Consider the following 13,075-nt stretch of genomic DNA (forward strand, 5'->3'; position numbering starts at 1 on the left):
TGTCTGGACAGGGCAAATGAAGGTAGTTTAATATTGTAGTTGTTATTGCTAGGGATAATGACATTAAATATTGTAGTAATAAGAAGACATAAATTGAAGACTGGTTGAGGATGAGGTAAAGAAGGGTCTCTAAGGGAGAGAAGATTTGGGAAAATATGGACAGTGAATTACAAATGGAAAGAAGAGAAAAAACAAAAAGAAACAGAAATCTGTTTCATGCCTGGAATAAAATGGGAATAAAATTTAGGAATGTTTAGCCTCAAGCAATGTAGTCTCTAGATATTTAGAATGGGAACAAAAGGAAAACAATAATTAGAGTAATTTGAGAGCTAGTCATTGCTCATTGATGAGCTATGTCAATATATTATACATTATATTATCCAAATTAGTTTACAGATATATTATGCAAGGCACATACATGTTTTATGTTGATCTCTAGGTTACAAGTATAATACAAAACAAACTACTGAGGAATTAGGCAAAATAATACAAAACTATAATTATAGAAAAATGCAAGAATTTGAAGGGAAATAAAAAAAAATCCTTGAACAAGGCCTACAATAACATAAGATCCAAATGGATATATGACCTAAATATAAAGTCATATCATAAACACATTCTAAAGACTAGAAAAAATATCTTTCAGATCTTTGCATATGGGAAGAATTTATAATTAAACAAGTGATAGGATCGCATCAGATAAAATGAAAAGTTTCTATTATGTAAAGTATTTAATTTTTTAATTAAAAAATAGTCATTTCCAAAGATCATTCTCCAGTCAACAATATTCAAAACTTCCAAGCCATTTTTAAGTTCTTCTTCCTAATCCTCCACACAAAGATATAACTATCCTACTTCATTATTTCTAGCATCCAAGTTCTCTCCATTTCCACTGCTACTCTAATTTGAACTTCCAGTAATAGTATATAAACGTTTCTCTCTGGTCTCTTCTTTGTCCAATACAATCAACATGAGCATGTCAGATAAATCTTGAAGCATTTCTCCTATCAAGTCAGCCCACAGCTGAATATCTTTCCATTGTTCCCAATTATGTCCTGAATAAAGTACATGCTCTTAAACATTCATTAAAGCTTTAAGAAACAAATCAAAAGCATAAGTCATAAAACAAATGCAAATTCAAGCATAAAATAATTTCTATTCTTGCATTTTATATTATCTAACATTGTACAGTACTTTAAAACAATCTAGTCCCAACTCATATTTTGAGTTTACCTCTCATTACTCCCTTTCATAAAACCTTTGCTTCAGTCAAATTGGTCTATAGAGTATTCTGGGTTTTTTTTAAATTTTATTTCTAGAATCTTAAATTTTTAAGTACTAAATTCTCTCCCTCTCTTCAACCATTCTTTGACTCACTGAAAAGGCAATGAACACAATACACATTATACATATGAAATCATACAAAACATTTCCACATTAGGCTTATTTCAAAGGGAAAAAATAAGAAAATACTTCAATGTGTTATCAGAATCCTTTAGTTCTCTCTCTCTCTCTCTCTCCAGTTAAATAGTATTTTTCATCATGAATATTTTGTAATTGTGGTGGAACATTTTATTGATGAGTCATTAAGTCTTCTAGAGACAATTACTATTAAAATATTACCATTACTATGTTCATTGTTCTCCTGGTTCTGCTCACTTCACTTTGTATTGGTTCATATGTCTTCCCAGGTTTCTGTGAAAATATGCACTTTATCATGAATTACAGTGCAAGAGTTCCATCACTGTCATATACTGCCAAGGCCTTTTCAAGGCTGTTCATTCACCTTATACCCAACTCTCACTTGTGGCTCCAAGAAGCTTTATCATGCACAATGGCTATACCCCATTAAAAAATCTCAGCAGATGAACTAAAGCAGATTGAGGGGACCCAACAGGCCTCAAACCCATTGGTGAGTGAGAGGGATATCTACCCCAAGCATGTGAAGACTTTCCTCGGCAGATTGGATGGATGAGACCACTTTGTTCCAACAGTTATGAAGGTGACTGAAATGCTTAAAGTGTGGTCAGATATTAAAGATGTCATGGTCATCCATTGTATCCCAAGCCATCACCAATCATCCTGATATTTGTCTTGCTATCATACTTCAAGTACTCTGGAAGAGACTGAAACTGACAACTTTATGCAATTCTACCTCACTTAAATCCAATTTATACCCAAGTCAAGACATCATCCCATGATGTCCTTGGTCCACTTCAAAAATGAAGGATGAACGACAACACTTCCAGAACTTGTTTGGCCATTCTCAAAATGATAGGAATCCCCTCAGTTTCTAATTCTTTCCTAACAGAACAAAGAACTGCTACAAATATTTTTGTACCTATCAGTTATTTTTCTTTTTTTTTCTTTTTTAAAATCTCTTTTAGATGTATAGCAGTATTTTGGGGTCAAATGGTATACACAGTTTTATAGTTCCTTAGGTACTGTTCCAAATTGTTCTCCTGAAGGGTTGGACCAGTTCACAACTCCACAAATAGCACATGAGTGCACTTATTTTGACACAAACACCTCTAGCATTTTTCCTTTTCTTTTTCTATCATCTTAGCCAATATATTTGAGAAATGAGAACTTTATCAGAGAAACATTCTGTTAAAAAAAAGTTTGTTTCCACTTTTCCTTCTAATGTTGGCTGCATTGCTTTTGTTTGTACAAAAGCTTTTTAATTTAGTGTAATCAAAATCATTAACATTGCTTCCCATGATCCTCCCTATCTCTTGTTTGATGATGAACTCTTCTTTTATTCATAAATATGACAGGTAATTACTTCTATGTTCCCTGAATTTGCTTAGAATGTCACTATTTATGTCTAAATCATCTGCCCATACCGAGGTTATCCTGGTATAAAGTGTGATATAATTATCTGTGCTTAGTTTTCACCAGAATACTTTCCAAGAAGTTTTTGACAAATAGTGAGTTCTTGAGCCAAGAGCTAGGGTTTCTAGGTTTATCAAACACTGGGTTACTGTGCTTATTTGTTTCTGTATATTGTGTCCCTTATCTCTTCCACTAATCAACTACTATATTTCTTCTCCAGGACCAGACTGTTTTGGTGATTAACACTTTGTATTGTAGTTTGAGATCTGGTACCATTAGCCCTCCTTTCATCATATTTTTCACCTTAGATTCCCTTAATAATTTCAACCTTTTGCTGCTCCAGATGAATTTTTGTTTATTTGTTTGTTTGTTTTGTTTGTTTGTTTTTCTTGCTCTAGAAAGTAATTCTCTGCCATTGATTGGTATGGCACAAACTAAGTAAAGTAATTTAAGTAGTATTGTCAGTTTTTAATTTTATCGACGTGGACAGTTTGTGAACAATTAACAATTCTCTATTTAGATCTATCATTATTAGTGTAAAGAAAGGTTTGCAATTTTGTTCATGTAGTCCTCATGTGTGTATTGGCAGGTATACTCCCAAGTATTTTGTACCATCTGTAGTAATTTTAAATGTATCTTTGTTTTCTATCTCTTCCTTCTGGCTTTTGTTAGTAATATATTGAAAAGCTTATGATGTGTCGGTTTATTATATATCTTGCAAATTTGGTAAACTTAAATGTTTTAATTACTTGTTTTTTATTTGATTCTCTAGGGTTCTCTAAGTATACCATCATATAATTTGAATAAAGTAATAGTTTAGTTTTCTTGTTGCCTACACTTATTCCCTCAATTTATTGCTATAGTTAACATTTCTAGTACAATTTTGAATAATAATGGTGATGTGGATCGTTCTTGCTTCATACTTGATCTTATTGGGAAGGGCTCTAGTTTATCCCCATTACAAATAAAATTTGTTCTTAGTTTCAGACAGATTTATTTTTTATCCTTTCTATTATTTTTAACAGGAATGGCTTTTATATTTTGTCAAAAGATTTTTCTACATCTATTGATATAATTGTATAATTTTTTATTGTTATGGTCAATTATTATCACAGTTTTCATAATATTTCACCAGCAACATATTCCTCCATACATCCAATACAGTTATAGTGTATGTTCTTTTTGATATATTGCTTTAACCTCTTTGCAATTATTTTATTTAAAAATTTTGCATCAAATATTTATTAAAAACTGATCTATATTTTATCTGTTTTTATTCTATTTAGCTATTAAAATCATATGGTGCCATAGAAGGGATTTGATAGGACTCCTTTACTAATTTTTAACAGTTTGTATAGTATTGGAATTAGTTGTTCTTTAAATATTTTGTAGAATACACTTCTTATCCTTTTTGTTTTATTAAGGAGCTAATTTATTGGTTGTTCAATAACTTTTTTAAAAAAAGAAAGGGTTATTTAAATCTAGTAATTTTTAACTTATCTCTTTTCAATGTGTTTCCAGGTCATTTTTTTCTATGAGATATTTCACATTTTTCTTCTCTTTTTTTTCAGTCTTTTGAACATATTTTATCATTTCTTAATGTCTCATGGAGTCATTGGCTTCCACTTGACAGATTCTAATTTTTAAGGTTTTATTTTATTCAAGGAGGTCTTGTACCTTTTAACCATTTGGACAATTCTGATTTTTTTAAGAAGTTATATTCTTCAGTATTTTTTTTTGCCTCTTTCACCAAGCTATTCTCTTTTCATAATTTTCTTCTATAAAACTCAATTGCTTTCCCAATTTTTCCTCTACCACTTTTATTTGATCTTTTAAAATTTCCTTTTTGCATCCCATCCCCCACCCTCTTTAGTTCTAGGAATTCATGTTGGTTGTATGTTCAATCTTCATTTTTCTTTAAGACTTTGCTTGTAGTTGATTTCAAGTCACTGTCTTGTTCTGAATTGGTGTCTTGAACTTTCCTGTCATCATAGTTGCTTTTATGATTAGATTTTTTTTCTGTTGTTTGATTATTTTTCTAGTTTGCTTATTGACTTTGGACTTTATGTCTCTAAGATATGGAGTGGGGGTGAGGGATGGATAATTCACTCAAGCTGTTTATTTATGCCCTGATTTCAAAACCCAAACTTGTATCCTGTAGGTTTTTGATACCTCAAAAGTGGTGTGAGTCACTGTCCTCCTGGTCTGTACTCTGTTCCTTTCCCAGTTTGAGTCCATGATAGGGTGACAGAACTGTCAAATCAAATGGCAACTGATCCTACACAAAATGCTAGAACAAGGGTACCCTAGTATCTCTTTGTGACTTAATGTTCCTTATCCTTACCCTCCCTGGGTGCTGTTGTTTCTGATGCTGCCACTATTGCTTCCAATAATTGGTGCCTCAGATACCACAACCTCATGTTACCCTCTGCCATGTCATACTTTCATCTGTTCCCCAACCCAGTGTCTCCAAACTATCTTTCTCTCTGTCTATCTCTCTCTGTCTCTGTCTGTCTCTCTGTCTCTCTCTGTCTCTTTCTCTCTCTCTCTCTTTCTGTCTCTCTGTCTCTGTCTCTGTCTCTGTCTCTCTCTCTCTCTCTCTCTCTTTCTCTCTGTCTGTCTCTCTCTCTCTCTCATTTCATTGGACTGGAAAAATAACTCAATGTGAGACTTTTTTTTAACTTCCAGAACAGAACGAAGTTCAGGTTTCTATATGATTGCTTTGTAGAACAGGTTTCTAGGAAGATTTGACAGTTGTGAATTTTCACTCCCACATTTTGACTCCCTGTTTAAAAGTTTTTGCACAATAAATCTAATGTAATAAAAATTAGAAGGGCAACAGATAAATCAGAAAACTTCACAAGTTCCTCAGATAAAGTTTTCAAGTACAACTTCTAAAAGCAAACTGATTAAAATGTATAAAACTGAGTCAATTCCCAATAGAAAAATGTTCAAAGGACATGAAAAATCAGTTTTAAAAAGAATAAATCCAATTTATCAAGAATTCTCTGAAAATTCTATACTAACAATATGGGAAATGCACATTAAAGGACCTTTGAGTTTCCACCTCATACCTATCAAACCGGAAGAGGTGATAAAAGAAGAAAATGACAAACATTAGAGCTTGTGAGAAAATGAGTATAATATTAATTGGTGGAGCTATGAAATAGTCCAACCATTCTAGAAAGCAATTTCCAGTTATGACCAGAGTGTTACTAAGCTGTGTAAATTTGAGCTCATATATTACCACTAGGTATTTACCCTCAAGGAAATCATTAAAAAAAATGAAAAAAGACATCTTTGCACAAAATTTTGTATAACAGCTATTTTCATAGTAGTCCCAAACTGGACACTAATGGTGTATCTTCCTATAATAAAATGGTTAAACAAATTGTGGTTAATGGAATATTATTGTGAAATAATAAATAGTGAAATGGACAATTTCAGAGAAAGCTGGAAAGACATTTATGAAATTATGCAAAGTGAAGTGAGCAGAATTAGGAAAAACATATTCACCACATCATATAGAAAAAACTATTTGAATGACTTTAGAACTCTGATCAAAGTATTCCTAAAAATGTTTCCAAAAAAATGAAGATGAAACATGTCCCTCACTTATGGAAATGGTGATCTTAAAATACAGAAAGAGACCAACAATTTCAGACACCCTTAAAGTGGAAATTCATCTTGCTGGATTATGCTGCTATATGTCAAGGATTTTATTTTCAGATTTTCAAATAAAAATTTTCCCAGCATGTGAGAAGAATTACAAGATAGATTATTTGCAAATGTGCATTAATTGAAAAGTAAAAAAAAATAATGTATTTTAAAAGATAAGTTTTTGTAAAAGAATGAAAGTTGCCTAGCAAAGACAGATTTCTAATGATGTTAGCAAATGTCAGCAGATGTTAATAAAGTTAAGTATTCTTTTTTTTCTGTCGGAATGTGCAAAATCAAGATACAAATGAACAAGTAGTCCAATGTTCAATAAGCACAAGAATATAAACTACCAGAGGAACAACTCTCTTTTTCAAAGGAATAGCAGGGAAAATTGAAAAATAATTTTATAGAAAATAGTTTTATGCCCTCAGGTTTTGCTATATGCTAAAATAAACTAAAATGTATATGCAATCTAACTACAGATGATATACTAAAAAAATGAAAGAATAGAAAATATTTTTTCTTTTTTCCCTTTTTAGTCATATAGTCGAGATATGTTAGAGATGGATCTTGAACATAGGTTTTTCTGAAATCACTGTTGACTCAATTTTTTTAAGCCATTCAGACTCTATAATATTGATATAAGGTGTTTGATAGTATATAATGACATGGTATAATATAATACATTATATTGCCTATCCTAGGTATTTGCTCCAGTTTCTTCTCTCTCTTGCATCTGCAAACTTTCCCTATCCACTTTTTCATTACCATTCTCCTACAGAAAAAAATTAGCTTTCCAACACTTCTCTCAGCTAATAGCCCTTCACTACTAAATTTCTTGAAAATATCAACACCCAATGTATTTCCTCACTACCTATTTTCTACAGAATCCCTTGTGATTTATGTTTTATTAATTTATTTTAATATATCAACAATCACTTCCATAAGCTTTTGAGTTTTAAATTTTTCTCTCCCTCCCTCCCTTCCTCCCTCCCCAAGATGGCATGCAATCTAATATAGGCTATACATATACATTCCTATTAAACATATTTTCACATTAGTGATGTTGTAAGTAAGAATTAAAACTAATAGGAGGAACCACCAGAAAGAGGAAACAAAACACAACAGAAGAAAAAAATAGCAACTAGTATGCTTTGATCTGAATTCAAACTCCATAGTTTTTTCTTTGGATGTGGATAGCATTTTCCATCATGAGGCTTTTGGAGATGTCTTATAACATTGTATTGCTGAGAGGTGTTAAGTCAATCAAAGTCAGTCATCACTCAGTGTGGCTATTACTGTGTACAATGTTCTCCTGGTTCTGCTCACTTCGCTCAGCATCAAACCATACAAGTCTTTCCAGGTTTACCTGAAGTCTGCCTGTTCATAATTTCTTACAGCACAATATTATTCCATTACATTCATATATCGAATTCACAATTATGATTACTATCTGTGTCTTTCTCTCCATCCTTTTTCACCCCTGTTTATGCTTTTCTTTCTCCTTTTCCCTCCTCACTAATGTTTTGCTTTTCACCACCACCTGCCTTAGTCCCACCTCCCTTCTATTAGCCCCCTCTCTTTTCTTTCCCCTTTTCCCTCCTACTGCCTATAGGGAATGTTAGATTTCTATGCCTAACTGATTATGTTATTCTATTCTTGAACCAAATCTGATAAGAGTAAGGTTCAAACAATGCTCATCTCCCTCCCTTCTTTCTCTCTGCTGTAATAAGTTTTTGGGCCTTTTCTTGTGATGTATTTTACCCTTGTCTGCCTCCTCCTGTCCTTTTCTCTCAGTACATTTTCTTAGTTAGATCAGATTAATTCACTTACTTGGATCCATTTAACCCACTTGATTAGATTTTTTTCATCATTACATCAAATTCAATATATACCCACTCCCTTTATGTATACCCCTTTAACATGGTGGAATAACAATACAGTTCTCAAGAGCTACAACTGTCATATTCCCTTGTAGGGATGTAAACCATTTGCCCTTATTAATAACATGTTGTTTCTTTCTGTCCCATTTATCTTTTTATGTCTCTCTTGAGTCTTGTATTTGAAGATCAAATTTCCTGTTGAGCTCTGGTCTTTTTATCAGGAAGGTTTGGAAGCCCCCTATTTCATTGAATATCCATCTCCTCCCCTGAAAGATCATGCTCATTTTCACTGAGTAGTTGATCCTTGGTTGTAATCCAAGCTCCTTTTCCTTATTGGAAAAGGGTATATTCCATACCCTATTGTCTTTTAATGTAGAAGCTACAAGGTCCTGTGTAATCCTGACTGTGGTTCCATGATATTTAAATTGTTTCTTTCTGACTGCTTGCAGTATTTTCTCTTTGACCTGGTAATTTTGGAATTTGGCTATTATATTCCTTGGTGTTTTCAATTTGAGATCTCTTTCAGGAGGTGATCGGGGGATTCTTTATATGGCTATTTTACCCTCTGGTTCTAGGACCTCAGAGCAGTTTTCCTTCATGATTTCCCAAAAGATACTGTCCAGGCTCTTTTTTTCATCATGATTTTCAGGTAAATCAATAATTTTTAAATTGTCTCTCCTGGATCTGTTTTCCAGGTCAGTTGTTTTACCAATGAGGTATTTTACATTTTCATCTATTTTTTCATTCTTTTGTTTTTGTTTGATTGATTCTTGCTCTCTCTTAGAGTCATTAGCTTCCATTTTCTCAATTCTAATTTTTAACAAATGGTTTTCTTTTATTAGATTTTGTACCTCTTTCCCCATTTGGCCAATTGTATTTTTTAGGGACATGTTTTCTTCAGTGTACTTTTTTCCAGTTGGTCAATTGTATTTTTTAAGGACTTGTTTTCTACAGTTAATTTTTGTCCTTCTTTTTCCAAGCTATTGACTCTCTCTTGCATACCTCTCATTTCTTTTCCCACTTTTTCTTCTACCTCTCTCATTTGACTTTTAAAATCCTTCTTGAGATCTTCTAAGAGGTTTTTTGGGCTTCAGATCAGTTCATATTCCTTTTTGAGGTTCCAGATGTGGGTTTGTTGACAATATTGTCCTCTTCAGAATTTCTGCCTTGATCTTCTCTCTTCTCATAATAAGAATCTATTGTATGTTTCTTTAAGCTCATGGTGTTTGCTTATTTCCTGGCCTTTAAAGAGATTGAGCTCTCCTACTGGGTAGCAGAGGGCACTGACCCAAGCTTCTTGTGTTGGGATCCTAGGGCCTGGTCGATGGCTTTGTGTGCTGGGGCTTCCAATGTTGCCAGTTGGAGGCTGTAGGGTTCTGGCAGCTTATCTGGTGTTCGGCTGGAATCAGCAACACTGGAACTCTAGGGGTAGGATTGGGTACTGTGGCTCCTGGAGATTTCTTGCTCACCCAGGCCTTTCCTTTCTTTTGGATCTTCAGCACCTTTCAGATGGATGTTGTAGGGTGTTTATTCACCTGGGGTCCCTTGGAGTGCTGCTTCCCTTAGTTTTGCTGAGGCACTGGGAGAGCTGGATGCTGTAGAAAGTTGAGGCACCTGGTGGTTTTCTGAGCTGGTTTCTACCAGTTACCCCCCTCAATGAGGCACTTGGGGTTCCAGGTGTTGGTGTTTGCCTGCTCCACCACCTGGGCTTCAGGATCTCTTCCTGGAATGCTGAAGTGGGGCTTTCCACTAGCTTGCTGGGATGCCTCCTGTTCTATACTGCTCCCCTTCCCCCGAGGTAAAAGGGGCCTTTCCAGTTAATTCCGCAAGCTACCTGGGCTACTGGACTGCTGCACCCCATCTTTCTTCTAGTTCAGCTGTTCCAGGGTTTTTCCTGGGGTGGTATTTTCTGGACTTTCAGGAGTTAATGGGGAGGGTAAGAGAGACTCACCTCTTACTCCCCCATCTTGGCTCCAAGAAACCAATCCCTTGTGATTTACATGCTTCAATACAACACTCTGCCATCAGAAAGATCACCCCCCCACATACCTTAAAACTTAAAATCTATGGACTTTCTTAAGTCATTATCATATTTCACTACTCTGTACCTTTTGAAACAGTTGACCTTATCCTACTGGAAACTCTTTCCTCCCTGTCTTCTAAAACACCATAATCTGCTTATCCTCTACCTATTTTTTTTAAATATTTCTGTTTTCTTCAGCCTCTAAATATGTTTCTTTCCCAAGTATCATTCATTTTTACTCTGTTCTCATTTTCAGTAAGCCTTTGTCTCTCCCCTCCTTCTTTCCTTCTCTCTTCCTTTATCTTCTTTCATCCTATTTCTCCTTTCTCCTATCATCGTTTCTTCTCCTCTTTTCTCTTCTTTCTCCTCCTTTCCCTTGGCCTCTTCTTGTCCTTCCCCTGCCCCTTACCTTTATTTTCCTTAACAAAGTTATCCACTTCCAAACCTTAAACAATTTTTAGATATCTCCCAAAGTATTTTACTTCAGACCTGACCACTCTTCTGATCTTTAGGAGCACCAGTCAAAATGTTTATTGAACATCATCAACTTGATGTTCCACTGGCACTTCAAATAAAACAAAATCTGAGCCAATATTCTTATATTTCCCCATAAATCTCCTCCAACGACTTCTGCATTCTCCTTTGTAGAACCAACATTATCCCACCTCTCAAAATATTCCACCAAAAAAAAAATATCAGAATCTCAGAGTCTGAAATGATCTCAGAAATCCTTTAACACAATCTGTGCCTACACAGGATTTCCCTTCAAAATGTTTAAGGCTCCTTCTGGATCACCTTCCATGGCCTGGTCCTTTAATGCAGCTACACCATTCCTTCCTTATGGGTCTGGTTTTATCCTTCTTTTCCTCCCTCTTTCTACCCTCCTTCTGGATGATCAGCTCCCATTGCTTTAACTATCATTTCTATTCATATAACTCCCAAATATTAAATAGCCTTCTCTCTCTCCTGATGTCAAGGCTCTAATCATTAAGTGCTCATGAGAAATTTCCCACTGGGCATGAACTAGGGTCTCAAACTCAACCAGGTATATTTTATTCTTTTTTTTCACCTTTGAAGTATCTATCAAAGCTTTGCTTTACAAAAATAGGGAGCTCCATTATCATCTTCATTTCCTTCATTCACTGACTGTATAGCTAACTCCATGTTATCTATTATGTTCCTTAACCCATATCTATGTGCCTTCATCCAAGATTTTTGGAATATAAGCTCTTTTTGGATGTGATTCTTATCTTTGAACTGTAAATCTCATTTGAATAGAACAATTTTCATTTGTTTTGACATTATTTCATCACCAACATTCACTGCTTGCCAAATGTACATCAGTATCTGATGGGCCTCTGGGCAATAGGCCACCTGTGCTATAGAAACAAGAACAACTACCCCTTTCAAGGAGGAGAGGTAGAGCATTCCATGGAAAAAGCTGAAAACTGTATCATGACATGTTTTACAAAATATATCCCCAAAGTCAACATCTATTAGTGAACTGTAAATATAACTAAGAACTGGCCATATAGCTAGAGGGGTTTTCAGCACCTAATAGATAAAATTGCCACATAAGCTTGAAAATGAGATTCAGAAATGTGCTTAATTTTGCTAATGGCAACCAAAATGCTATAATGTGAAAATAAATATTCACTCTTCCCATTAATCATGTGTGTATGCAAGAAAAACACTGCTATTCCATAATAATATTAATAAAAATTCAAATTGCTTTTCTAAAGTTGTCTAATCAATAATATTTTTCTATAATCTAAAAGGCTTAATGTTGCAATTTAAAGTAGCCATTTAGCCCTTATATATTAAAAAGGACATTCTTACTCTTCACTTAAATACAATTGTTTCAGCTCCTTGGAATCATGAAACATGAGTGGAATGCTTTAAAAGCTAAGGTTCTATAAGCCCCAATTTATTGGTGTCACATTATTACATATGATTTATTTTCTGTGTCCTAACATAAATTGTTTTGGTAACAATATCTACCCAATTCATAAGTGACTAGAAAAACATTATCTAGTTTATAGAAGCATTGTGGTAGAGCAGATAAATTACTGAGTTTGAAAACTGAAAGACCCAGGTTCAAATGTGGCTTTTCCTTAGCTGCATGACACTAAGAAAGTCATTTAATTCAGTTTTCTTCAGGCAACCCCCTAGGAATTATCTACTATTTCATAATCTGGCTGTAATTTACCTTAATGGAGAGAGTCCCCAAAATATCCTTTACATATGACAATAAGTGACTTTAACCAAGGTTTGGAACACATTTTACTTAGAAAGATACAAATTACCTAGAGAAGACATTTGCTCTTCTGACTTTTTAGAGACACATACACATACACACATGTATACATATAGCCCAAAGCATAGCAAAACAAAACAATGAAATCTTAGCTCAAAAATATAGAAATACTACAGATAAAGAGGACTTATGCCACCAAGGTTATTTTCTTAGCTAGTAAATTCAACATCTTTAGGTAATTAATGCAGTTATGAGCTTTATAAATTGTAGTGTAAAAAAGGTCACCCACATAGGACTAATACTGCTCTTGCTAAATCTGGGGAAGGTCTGCATCAAAGGAGAGAAAAATGCTTAAATAATGTAACAGTTGGCAGGCAGTTGCTTCCAAATGAGAACTGAGGGAGGGCAAGAGAAAAA

At 34.2% G+C, this 13,075-nt stretch overlaps 1 protein-coding gene across 1 annotated transcript in view; it reads right to left on the reverse strand.

Annotated features, from left to right (window-relative positions):
• KHDRBS2 (KH RNA binding domain containing, signal transduction associated 2) overlaps positions 1–13,075 on the reverse strand; it is a 762,937-nt gene that overhangs the window by 697,344 nt on the left and 52,518 nt on the right. The gene's annotated exons all lie outside the window — the stretch shown is intronic.

Source organism: Vombatus ursinus, unplaced genomic scaffold (genome assembly GCF_900497805.2).
Source record: "Vombatus ursinus unplaced genomic scaffold, bare-nosed wombat genome assembly UNPS02009835.1, whole genome shotgun sequence".
Taxonomy (NCBI): domain Eukaryota; kingdom Metazoa; phylum Chordata; class Mammalia; order Diprotodontia; family Vombatidae; genus Vombatus; species Vombatus ursinus.